Source organism: Nyctibius grandis, chromosome 34 (genome assembly GCF_013368605.1).
Source record: "Nyctibius grandis isolate bNycGra1 chromosome 34, bNycGra1.pri, whole genome shotgun sequence".
In the NCBI taxonomy this organism is placed as follows: domain Eukaryota; kingdom Metazoa; phylum Chordata; class Aves; order Nyctibiiformes; family Nyctibiidae; genus Nyctibius; species Nyctibius grandis.
Window position 1 is genome coordinate 1,059,489 of NC_090691.1, and position 12,506 is coordinate 1,071,994.

At 48.7% G+C, this 12,506-nt stretch overlaps 1 protein-coding gene and 2 non-coding genes across 3 annotated transcripts in view; all 3 read left to right on the forward strand.

Annotated features, from left to right (window-relative positions):
* LOC137675525 (scavenger receptor cysteine-rich type 1 protein M130-like) overlaps window positions 1-12,506 on the forward strand; it is a 137,017-nt gene that overhangs the window by 28,143 nt on the left and 96,368 nt on the right.
* Window positions 11,102-11,174, forward strand: TRNAF-GAA (transfer RNA phenylalanine (anticodon GAA)). Its single transcript has one exon. It is a non-coding gene; the product is annotated as a tRNA-Phe (tRNA).
* On the forward strand, window positions 12,410-12,481 carry TRNAA-CGC (transfer RNA alanine (anticodon CGC)). The gene has a single exon. It is a non-coding gene; the product is annotated as a tRNA-Ala (tRNA).

Genomic DNA, 12,506 nt, shown 5'->3' on the forward strand with positions numbered 1-12,506 from the left:
GCTGTGGGGGTTCATCTGGAGCTCTGAGCAGCCCTGTAACACACAGCACCCGCTCAACTGCAGAAGCACCGTTCCTGCCCTGCCAGGGATCACTCCTTCCACTCACAGCTTCTCCCTGCAGCAGTGTAGGGAACTCCCCAGGCAGGCTGAGTGCTGACCCTAGCAGGCAGCAGAGTCCCTGCCCCGGCACACAGCCCCTGGGTTGCAGGGACCCTGCTCTGAACGACAGCTCTGGGCACCCCTGGCTGCACACCCGCGTTCACACCTCTGCAGCCATCCCTGGGAGTAGGCAGCCATCACACCCAGTCCTTTGATGGTGCAGTGAGGAATCCCTGCTCTGGAGCCCATCCTTCTCTACACTGAAGGAACTCTGGGAGGTGTCCTGACAGATTCCATAAGCTGTGGCATGTGCCAGCTTTAGAAGATCTTTCCAGGAACCGCAGCTGTGCTGCTCTACACCCAGACACTTACCGTATTTGGACCCGTGAAGATGTCTTCCCTGGTGAACATTCAGTGCTCTGCCCACTCCAGTTTGCCATCTCTCTCTGCCTCCCTTGTCTCTCCTCGCTGCCTGCAGGCAGTGCCCTCAGCCCTGCTGTGCCTTGCAGAGGAGCTGCTCCTGGGCAGAGCTGTCTCTCTGCAGCGCTGCCCATTGTCCATGAACTCCCTCCTTCCCAGGAACCCAGCCCAGCTCAGCAGCAGAGGACCAGCCCAAGGCAGCAATTTCTCTGTCCCCTCTGGGCTCCCTTGAGGTGTCCCTGGGGCTCCAGGGGAACCTGCTGTGAAACAGGCTGAGGTAATCACTGATGTTCCTTCTCTTAGCTCTGCAGAGACATTTCTTTCCGGCAGTGGCATTTCTCCTATTAGAAAATATTTGGGCATGAGACTCACCTTTTCTTGTCCCATCATTACACAGGACACCAGGAAGGTTACAGCAAAGGATCTAATTTCTCCAGACTGGGCAGACATCTTCAGTTGTGTGAATTTAGACATTTTATTCTGGGTTTGTAGTCCTAGGGCTAGAAAGACATTCAGCCAGCAATCTTTTGACCATGTCTCTGCTCTGAAGCAAAGCCTTAGCACACATAGACACTTGGTACCAGGGTTCCTTATGGCAAGTCAGAGCTTGCCTGGTGCCACAGCTGGGGCTGCTTCAGCCTGAATATGTGGGAGTGCCCTCAGTCGGGGGCACAGACAGAATGAGCTGGAGCCTTAAGTGCTGGAGACAGAGCTGTGCCACTGATGGAATAAACTGCCAAGGCACAGTGGCAGAGGATAGCTCAACTGGTCTTCAAGGACAGCATCCTCCAAACACAGCAACAGTCCACATCCAAACTCAGTCTAGACCTGTAAGGCAATTCAAGGGCACCGTAACGAGCTGTTACTACTTTAGGAACAGTTAGAGAAGAAACAAAGAAAATGTGTCACCACTGCTGAATTTAATAAGGGCTAGGGGTGAAATTCTTTATGTCCTCTTGTCCTCCATCTTCACAAGCAAGGTATCCCAGGCCTCTGTGACTCGAGGCAGGAATCTGGAGGAGAACAACCAGCAGTGGATGGGGATCAAGTCAGGGGTCACTTGAACTAGCGCAGTCCTTATCAGTCTATGGGAGAGGAGAGGAGGCATCCCAGGGAGCTGAGAGAGCAGGCCAATGTCACAGTGAAGCCACTCTCCGTCATCTTTGAGAGGTCATGGAGACTGTGGGACAGCCCTGATGACTGGCAGCACCCACACATTGCATGCACTTTTCAAAACCTGCCAATGGATGAGCAGGGGAACTAATGGCTGGGCCCCAGAGCACATCCACTTGGACCCCAATTTGGGGTGTCTGAAAGAGAAGGAGACTGGGTTTACCCAGGGTAGATTGTGCCTGGCCATTCTCTTTGCTTTCTGTGATGAAAGGAGAAGATTACTGGACATGGGGAGAGCAGTGGTGGTCTTTACCGGGAAGTCAGCAAGGCATTTAGCATCATCCCCCACAATATCCTTGTGCCCAAGTTAGGATATTATGGTCTGCAACAGTATATAAGTCGATGCTTAAAAAGAAGTTGGATGGTTGGGCTTGGAAGGATGCTAGATAAAGGGAGAAACTTTTCAATCGTGAGCATACTCAAGCACTGGAAGCTCTTTCCCAGGGAGCGTGCATCCTCTCTATCCCGGAAAGTGACCAAGATGTGTTTGGACAAAGCCCTGAGTAATCTGGTCTGACCCTACTTCGAGCAGGAGGTTGGTTGGGACACCTCCCAAGGTCCCTTTGAGCCTCAGTGATGCTGTCCTTCCATCCCTTTCATGTTTTCGAATTAGGGAAAGCTCTCAGGTTCTCCCTGACCACCGAAATAGTTCACATTAGGTGCAGGGCTGCTTCACAGGTACCCTGACCTAAACCAGACCTGACTGCATCTTCTGCATCCCTTTGCATTTGTTCCAACCCAAGTTCTTCTTTTTTGCTATCCGAATACCCTTCCAAAAAGAACAGCCTACCTTGTTAATCCTTCCAGAGCAGGTTGCTCAATAGGTTTCAGCATCCATGTACAGAGTCTGCACATCAGCCAGGCATCAAAGCCACCATTACAGAAATGGAGACAAGGCACAGGACCAGTTCCTTGAACCCAGGGATCGGCATGCCATGCCACCTGAAATTCCTGGGAACACCTAAACTTTAAGTGCAGAGAAGTTTGAGTCCTTGTTAGATATCCTGGCCTGTCTTCTGACCCATGTGGTGCTTCAGGCTGTGAAGAGAATCAAACCCAACTTTTGGCTAGGTTTGTTTCATTATACGTACTGTCATGTAGGGCAGAGGAAGGGAGCTCAGAACTCCAGGCTCTCTGCTGCACAGTTGGGACTTCAGAGACTGGAAACAGTGGTTGTGTCAATGTACACAAATTCTGGCTTCCTTTGTGCCTTTGCACTACCCTGGGGTCTGTCGCTCGGCCACCTTTGGCTAAAAGAGAAACAACTCCCCTATGCCACGTATCCTTAAAACCAGAAAAAAAAAAAAGAGACATATTATGGAAGAGAGATGATGTTGGGGCAGTTTTGTATAAGAGTTGTAATCTTTAAATGATAAAAAAAGAAGTAGAAGTGAGAGAAAAAGCATTACTTAATGGAAGAGGCTAACTACTGAGATGTAGTAGCTGCTTTGAGAAGGAAGAATGACTGTTGGGAATGAAATTAAAGAGCTTTAGTTCATCATCATTGAGAATAAGGAGTTCCCTGTTACCATTATTAGTGTTGTACCACTAATTCCAAAACATCCATGAGAGCTTCTCTATTTTCCCTTGGCTCCAAAGCTCAGCCTGTTCGCATTTGAAAGGACTGCTTCAAACCTCTGCAACCCAAATCTCTACAACCTTCTCTCATCAAAGGTCTTTTATCTCAGGAAGGGGAAAACTTCCAATGAGGTCATCAAACCCATTACCCAGCCTGTCTGAAGAGCCGAGACGGTTATGCTACACAACAGCCAACCTCCGAGGGAAGCTGGAGGTAGTGTGAATTGGGAAGGCTTTGACTCAAGTCATAGAATCATAGAATCATTTAGGTTACAAAAGACACTTAAGATCATCGAGTCCAACTGTACATCTAACACTGCCAAGTCCACCACTAAACCATATCCCTAAGTGCCATGTCTACAAATCTTTTAAATACCTCCAGGGATGGAAGCTCAAATCCTGAGTTGGCAGGACAACATTGATTGCAGTTAGACATAAGATACTTGTCACGCCTGTGAGTTCAGACCTCGTTGGCAGAGTTTCTCATACCCCTCGCTGAGGATGGGAAGGTGTTGGGGAGATGGGAGCATGCTTCAGTTCCCAGATCCCACGACAGTGCCCAAACCATCCTTCCTTTGGCCTCTGGCATCCCATTTCTTGAGATAAAAAGCTGGTGGCCCTTCTGTGGATAATCATGTTAAAATGCATATAATGCAACAGTCTTTGAGGTGTTTGTGTGATTTCTCTAGAGTATCAGTAGTTATAAAAATAAAAAAAAAAAAAAAAAAGAAAAAGAAAAATAAAGGTTAATCTGCCTAAATATAAACGTCTGCAACACAGCAGTCTGCATCTGTGGTAGCCGTTCTGGGCAGAGCCAATTACAAAGGTGTTTGCAATACAAGGCATGATAACCCTTCCACAAGTACATACCTAACCTGTTCAGATGAAGGATGGTCTTGCAAAAGTCACCCTTTTTCTCCCCAGGTGGCAGGGACACTGCTGATTTGCCTCTCCAGAGAATGACAGAGGCTGGATGCCCTTCTCAGGACAGACTCCTTGCAAGAAAGACAGAGCTGCAGGGGTAACTCGTCAGGTCTTTATGGCACTTCACTCGGCATCTGTTTGGATGTATTTAGTGCTTTTCTGTGACTATACTTTTTGCACGGATGATCATAAAAAGAAAACCATTTCATAAGAGAGGGTCATGAAGGCCCTGTTACAGATAAGAAAGCTCACCATGAGCTCTGGAGTGAGTGAGGAAGTTTAGAATAAGCACATGGAGGAACCAAGAAGCTCAAGGCCTCTCCTGAAGAGCGAGAGGCCCTGAGCAGGAGGGATTGGCCATGTGCAGGTGTGGGAGAGAGGGTCAGGGGATGTCAGGGAGAAACAAGGTGGTGGCGGATGGCTTTAGCAAATCCTTACAACCGTGTCAGAGCCCAGCAATGGAAAGCAGTCTATGTCTGCAGGTAGAGGAATAGGAGGAAGTTTTTCCTGGGAATATGGAAGGAAGGAAGGCCCCTCTTTGGCTAATCACACATGGTAGTGACAGTTCTATCTTGTAAGCATGGCTGCACCTGGGACAAGAGGAATGCCTGCTGCTGGGGATGGCTGTACTCAGTCATGTCCCATGAGCTGACCTTGGTCTCCTCTTTCGCTTTTTCACTACCCACACTTGGATGGACTTCAGGAAACATCCACGAGCCTTGATGATACATGACCTCCTGGAATGATGGCCCAATACTTCAGGAGAAGAGTGAAGGGTTTGTGAGAGACACGGGAGTGCAGGGAGAGAGTGGTGCATGCATAGTAGTAAGTGTGTTAAAGGCAGGAAGAAAACCTGAAAGAGCATGGTCTGGTCATGCTAATGTGGAATAGACTGATTTTTTTTTTATTATTTTAGGGCAGCAGCAGAAGGAGCACGTGCATTTCAGTGCTGGGGTATGGATACAAATTGAGGATTCGAGCAAGTTTGTGACTGGGATATCTTAGATGATTGAGGACCATTATCAGGGCTATGAAAGAAGCTGGATGGGTTGTGGGGAGCTCACAGGCATTGCCAAATCCTCAGAAAACCGCAGCCTTGTGATTAAAGCAGCAGCACTTGGTATCAAGCACACCCCCTGAGACATGAACACACTCACACTGACCACAGGCAGAGCCTTGAGAAACATTTGAGAGAAAGGATCTCCTTTACCAGGCCCTAGTAAAGGAGGAGGCGGGGCCAGGGCTCGGCCATTCTGGTGATAAACAAACATCAAGGGCTTACATGGCATCAGAGCCACCTCCACATTGCCTTGGCTACCTGTAACCAGTGCCTCCAAGTTTTTGCTTCACCAGGCTTCAGGGGCAGGCACCTCGACTGGTTGTTGCCTTCACAGCCTTGTCAGTGATGGCCCTTCGTGGGGTTACAAACACCCTCAGAAACTTGGGGTTGCTTCTGCCTTTCGCTTCATGAGAGGTTTGCCAATCTTTCAGTATCTGCAGTTCAGGAACTTGGCACCAGAGGGCTCATTAACATGCAAAATGCCCTCACAAGCCAAGCCTCTGTGCATCATTTTCCTGAAGGCTTCAAGTCTGGTGTGGGTGATTAGAGAGATTTCAGGAGTGCAGCCAAACAGAGAACATTCCAGTAATAAATAGCAATAAAGCTGTATTTCTTCTCTATCTTCCCCCTGGCCCTGCTTACAGAACAGGTGGTATCAGCAATCTCCAATTGAGATTGATCTGGAGCATCTCCTGATGAAGCCTGAAAATGTCAGAAAAGCAGGTGCCTAACGCACCACCTGAGTGATGAGATGGGCCAGGACACCTCAAGAGGAATCACACTGCTCTGCACCAAAAGGTGGGTGTTAGTGGGACTCTCAGGTGCCATGGCAGACTGATACTTGTGTTCAGGGAGCTGGTCAAACGACCCATCTCCGTGTGTGTCTGAGTTTGCTCAGGTAACCCTTGACGAGCCCCATCTACTCCTGGTTGTTCTCCAGACTCCTGCCTTCAGGAACAAAGACCCAGGAGGTCTTGCTGATGAAGATGGAGGCAAAGAAGCCATGAAGTACTGCAAAAGCTGTTTATGTACTTAACCATTTAACTTTAGCGGGAGATAAGGAGCGACCCCCAATAGTAATACATTGGGAGGCAGTTCGACAGGGAGCAAGCTATGTGCAAAACAAGGGCAAAGTGTGGTATAGAGAACCAGGTACTAACGAGTGGTTGGGACCAGGGAACTATTACTAATGGGTCGAGGTTATGCTTCTGTCTCTACAGGCACAGGAGTCCGATGGTTTCCGATCAAGTGTATTAAACCATATGTGGAGGTGGCACCCAGATCCAGAGATCCGCCAGAGAGAGCAGCACCGAGCACTGAGGGTATTGACTCCGTACCTAAAGAGATTGGGGATTGCGACCTTATCGTTGAGCAACCTTGAGGATATCTTCACGTCACTACCATCTTTACGTGTAGCAGCTGAAGAGTAAGCGAAATTGGCACAGGGCTGTGATGGACATAGGCATGGTTGCCGACCATGGGTTCTAAAAAAGTGTAGTGTATGTGGGGAAAGTAAGTGGCGGGTTATTCGACCCTCTGAGCCGTGGTGGAGACATTTTTGGTGTATAGCATGTGTTAGATGGGCTAGAGCAGAAAGTTCGCTAGAAAGTCAGGCAATTCAATTGTTAGGGATAGAGGCTAATTCACTTGGGAGATTTGATACTCCAGCACTTCACGTGGCACGTAGAATTGGCGATTGTCAGCAAATTCACATAGCTGAAATAGCTAGTACATTACACAGACGCCTGCTGGAGCAGCAAATTATATTGGCAGGTAGTGTGGTGAAGGTACAGTGTGGAGAACAAATTAACATACCACGATCATGGGAAGTTTCTCCCAAGGATTGGGAGCGACAGCAATTGCTATGGTCTTGTGTATCACAACCATTGGGCAGGCAGTGATAGATATCAGACAAAATATCTGGGTTACCATTGCAAATGCGACCGGACAACAATCATTTTCACAGAATGACAGAATCACACAGAATCAAACAGGTTGGAAGAGACCTCAGGGATCATCGAGTCCAACTGTTCCCCTGACACACCCTGTCAACTAGACCATGGCACTAAGTGCCGTGTCCAGTCTTTTCTTAAACACATCCAGAGATGGGGACTCCACCACCTCCCTGGGCAGCTCCTTCCAATGTCTAATAACCCTTTCTGAAAAGAAATTCTTCCTAATGTCCAACCTGAACCTCCCCTGGTGAAGCTTGAGGCTGTGTCCTCTTGTCCTGTCGCTAGTTGCCCGGGAGAAGAGGCCGACTCCCACTTCACTACAACCTCCCTACAGGAGGTTGTCTATGGCAACCGCTGGAGATCCTTTTCGTACTTGCCTGATAGGAGTTCCTGTTTTTGATCCAATTAGTTTTCAAGGCTGCATACAAAACCCTACCCTTGCCACAATGAGTGCAACAACAGCCAGTCAATGTGCAAACTCCATGAATCCAGGTGTCAACTATACTGCATGGTGGCAGGGACAGATAGAACCACAGGAGCTAGATTTGTTAGGTGCCTTAGGACCTACCTATGGGGCAGTCATGTTTAAAAGTGACAAAGCAACTGATCATGTTCTCATTAACCACAATACGCTACTATATGCTGTACAAGATGTATCTCCAAAAAATTAGTTGTATACAGGAATAAGGGAAAATGACTTTTGTCCGCTGAAGTGTCGATATTCTGACACGAAGGGAAACAGCATGCTAGGCCGGAAGTTACCAGGAGGTTTATTTTTAATTTGTGGTGATCGAGCCTGGCCAGGGATTCCTAGCAGACCAGTCGGGTGTCCATGTTACCTAGGCAAGCTTACCTTGTTTTGACCCTCAGTGGGAGACTTGTTAAACAGAACATTATGGAATTACATGGCATCTCGGAAAAAGCGTGCGATATTACTGCTAGGACCAGAATGCGATGATCATGTATGGTTCTGGAACAGACCTACTAATTGTATTGCTGCTTTGTTTACGCCAGTAGGAACTGCGAAAGCGTTACAACTAACAAAAACACTAGGGTGCTGGACAGCGAAGCAATTAAATATAACCTCTGAGTTACTTTCAACTTTAGCTACTGATGTGGATAGCATTAGACATGCGGTATTACAAAATAGAACTGCAATTGATTTTTTTGCTTTTAGCTCAAGGGCATGGATGTGAGGATGTGGAAGGAACGTGTTGCATGAATCTTTCAGACCATTCTGTTTCTGTTCACCAACATCTTCATCAACTGAAGGACAAGATGCGCAAACTTACCGTATCAACATCACCTTTCCTGGACTGTCTACAGTCTATTGGCATCACAGGATGGGTACGGGACTTGCTAGTACAAGGAATGACTGTGTTGGTTGTTGTAATAATTGCCTTGCTAATAATGGGATGTGCAATGAATTGTATCAAGCAGGCGTTGCTGAAAATGTTCCATCAGACCTGGCTCGTTCAAAAACAAAAAGGGGGATTTGTGGGGTTCCTACAAGACAATGGTCACGTACTGAACGAGCCATGTCCAGGCATGTCCAGGGGGTGGTAATGGGGTGGTGATGAATTGACCAATCATAATACAGAACAAGGGCCTTGGCTATGAGACAAACAAGATATGGGGAAGATGAAAATAAGAAAGAATGCTGCAGCTGCAAGATATAGCTTATTAGCATAAGCCAATCAGAACTAATATAGAGGCGCATAGACAAAGCATGCTCACCAATCATGTTAGTACAAGTAAGGCATACTAACCAATCATAATAGAGATGACACATGCACAGAGCGTGCACGGAAATAGAATAGTATAAATGTACCCTCAGATACGTAAATAAACAAGATCTGCTTAACGATCATATTGGTCTGTGTGCAGTTACTCCGTGCCCTCTCGCGAACACCAACACTTTCCCCCTTCCAATCTAGTTTAAAGCCCTATCAATCAGCCCTGCTACCTCCTGAGCAAATACCCGTTTCCCTTTTTGGGAAAGGTGCATCCCATTGGAAGTCCGGCAACCAATAGACCATCCCATGATTGAAAACCCAAAGTTCTGCCGATGACATCAAACTCGGAGCCACGTCTTGATCATCTGGGTCTGCCTAAACTGTTCAATATTCAATATTCTGCAATATTCTCACCGTACTTGTACCCAGGACAAGAACGTACCAGGTTGTCTCAACTCACTGCACAGGTAGGCAAGGTCAGAAGAAAGTGCCAGATTGTCCCAGCCCACTGCACTTGTAATTAAACAAGAACACAATGTTGGCTGGTGCTGACATCACAACATGGCCCAGGGGGAGGTCTGCATCACCACATTCCACCCCGTGACTGAAGTCAATCTATCCTCTCCACAGAGTGGTGGTGTGGTCACCTCTTGCCTCTGTGCCTATAAACAGACAACGCTGCATTTTAGTTATAATTTGAGACAAAGTTTATGCTAGGTTAACCTCTATAACTGTTAGAAAGCACATATGTTACTTCATCAAATGAGATTAAACAACATTATATGCACAGGGAGGCCCTATGTAAGAGCATAAATTTTTGTCATTTTTCAAGCTTTGATACATAGCATAGAATCATAGAATCACAGAATGATTTCAAAGAAACCTTTAAAGATCATCTAGGGCAGGGACACCTTCCACCAGTCCAGGTTGCTCCAAGCCCCATCTAACCTGGCCTTGAACACTGCCAGGGAGGGGGCAGCCACAGCTTCTCTGGGCATCCTGGGCCAGTGTCTCACCATCCTCACCATAAAAAATTTCTTCTTATGCCCATTCTAACTCTACCCTCTTGTTTTTAAAAACCATTACCCCTTGTCCTATCACTACAGGCCCTGGCAAAAAGTCCCTCTCCATCTTCTTATAAACCTCCTTTATATGTTGTGTAGCTGCAATAAGATCTGCTCTCATGGATCCTGATTTAAAATCCTGCCAACTACATCAATTTCTCATGGACGGGCAATTCAGACCGCTTAAAGAACCACTGCCAAAGGTATCAGCAAAAGTGGTTTTATTGAAACTTAACAAAATTCGATGGAAAGGTTCACTCTGTTACTTACTGCACAAGGGATACAATGATGATTCAATGTTACCAATACAAAGTTTTAGTGCGATATCAACCACTTACCAAAGATCTGCATTTGGTAAGAGATCTCTCAGCCTTGAGGAGTAACCTTGAGAGGCGTCCCAGCTCAAGGGGAGATCACCACCGTGCAGCCAGCTGCTTAGCAGGGAGAGCTCAGAGAAGGCTCACTTAGGCTGTCGTATTTATGGAGTAAAGTGGTTGGCTTGGAGTCAAACTACATGCGATGGAAAAGGTATGCATGAGACTCCTTGGACCCACAACTTTCTTTGTTCCTTGATAAATGAGTCTTGGAGGAACCACCTACTATTCATGTGTTAATCGCATGGTCAGTGTTCCACTTTCCAAGCCCATATGCATCAATGCTCACCATGTCACTCTGTTCCTGCATGGATTTTAAGAGAACAGATTGGAACTAGAGAAGTTCTTGTCCCGGTTACGCCCAAGTCTTCACCTCCTTTGGAGCCTGAACTAAACTCCCACTAGTTTGGTGAAGGAGCTGAGTAGGTCCATCACAGAGACTAAGCTCCCTCCCATGCCTGCCACAAACCCACAGGTGGTGGGATTCCTCTTGCCTCAGTTCAGGTGTGCACACAGTACAGTCCTCTGAAGACTGGAAGAAATCACATGTCCCTTCTGCCTTCAAGAAGGGCAAGAAGAAGGACCAAGGAACTACAGGCCAGTCAGCCTCACCTCTCTCCCTGGGAAGGAGATGGAATAGCTAATCCTGGAAAGTATTTGCAGGCCCGTTGTACTGGCACACATGGCACAGGGACAAGGGCTGTCGCAGCGGGGCAGGGCTGAAGTAGCTCAGCTGGGAGAGCGTTAGACTGAAGATCTAAAGGTCCCTGGTTCAACCCCGGGCTTCAGCAATGGTTTTCTCCCTTAGATTTTGGCAGAGCCCGTCTGCCTTCTTCCAGCCTGCCCCAGCCCTGCTTGCTCCTTCCCCTCTTGCCAGAGCACTGTCCCTGCTCTGTAGCTGCAGATCTGCAGCTTGGAAGGAGCCTTCCTCCAGCACCACAAGTCCCCAGCCTCCCCCTGGGCAGGACTCTCCATTCAGTGCTCCTTTGGGGTGGTCTCCAGCTGTCCCTCCTTCCCTGCTCCACAGGGATCAGGATGTCTTCTCTGCGGGGTCTCTGCAAAGACCTCATCTCTCTCCTCTTTGTCATTCTTGATGGTGCACAGCCTGCTTCCCTCCTTGCACACCTCCTTCATCTGGTTCCCAGTTCCCAGAGCAGAGGCCGCCGTCCCCCCAGTCCCAGGGAGAGGCACTCCCTGGAGCTGAGGCCTGAGTGGCAGCATCCTTCCTCCGGAGGTCTGTCACGGCAAGACCTCTGAGTCTGTCACAGTGAGACCTCTGATGTGCCCAGGACAGATGACAAAGCCGTGCTGAGGATCATCCACTGCAGTGCATGGGCACCAGTGTTGTTCAGTCACACGCTGTCCTGCGCAGAGTTTCTTGGCTGCTGCAATGATTGATGAAACACCGATGTGCTCCTCTCTGGGCATCAGCCCACACCGATGTGCTCCTCTCTGGGCATCAGCTCCAGGGGGATGAGAGCCTGCCCTTCACCCCACCTCCAGGGCTGCTGGCAGGAAGAGGGGTGCAGGGGGAGGCCCAGTGCCTGGATGTGGGGATGTGAGTTTCTGCCCCCATATCCCCCCACCACATGCCCCGGGGTGCCATGAGAACCTGGGGGCACCTCAACCCAGGAAGGGCATTTCCCTCGCCCTGTTGCTCTGCTCCTGCTGTGGAGTTGGGGACAGATGTGACACAGAGGGTTGTAGCCCTGGGTGGCAGAGGAGGCTCAGGGGTTTCCTCCTCTCCATCAACCCCAGAGTGGGTCAGAGTGTGGGAGCAGCGCCTGCAGCAAGAGCCACCTCCTGCCCCATTGCCCTACAGAGACTTTGGAGGGGCAGTGCTCTGCAGGGCAGCCCTGTGCCAGGATCAGGCCCCAGGGGAGAGGCTGTCCTGACTTCCACCATCTCGCGAGGATTCAAGTGCTGTTTTCTTCTCAGGGTCTCTGGGCACCCAGGGGACAACAGGGCTGTGATGGTCATAGACACATCATGGGAGGAGAGTGTTCCTTCTGCTGGCAAGTGTCAAGGGGATGTAGCTCACTGGTAGAGCACCCACTTCGCATGTGGGAGGTCCTGGGTTCAATCCCCAGCATCTCCAAGGGTGCTTTTTCCCTGAGTCCCCA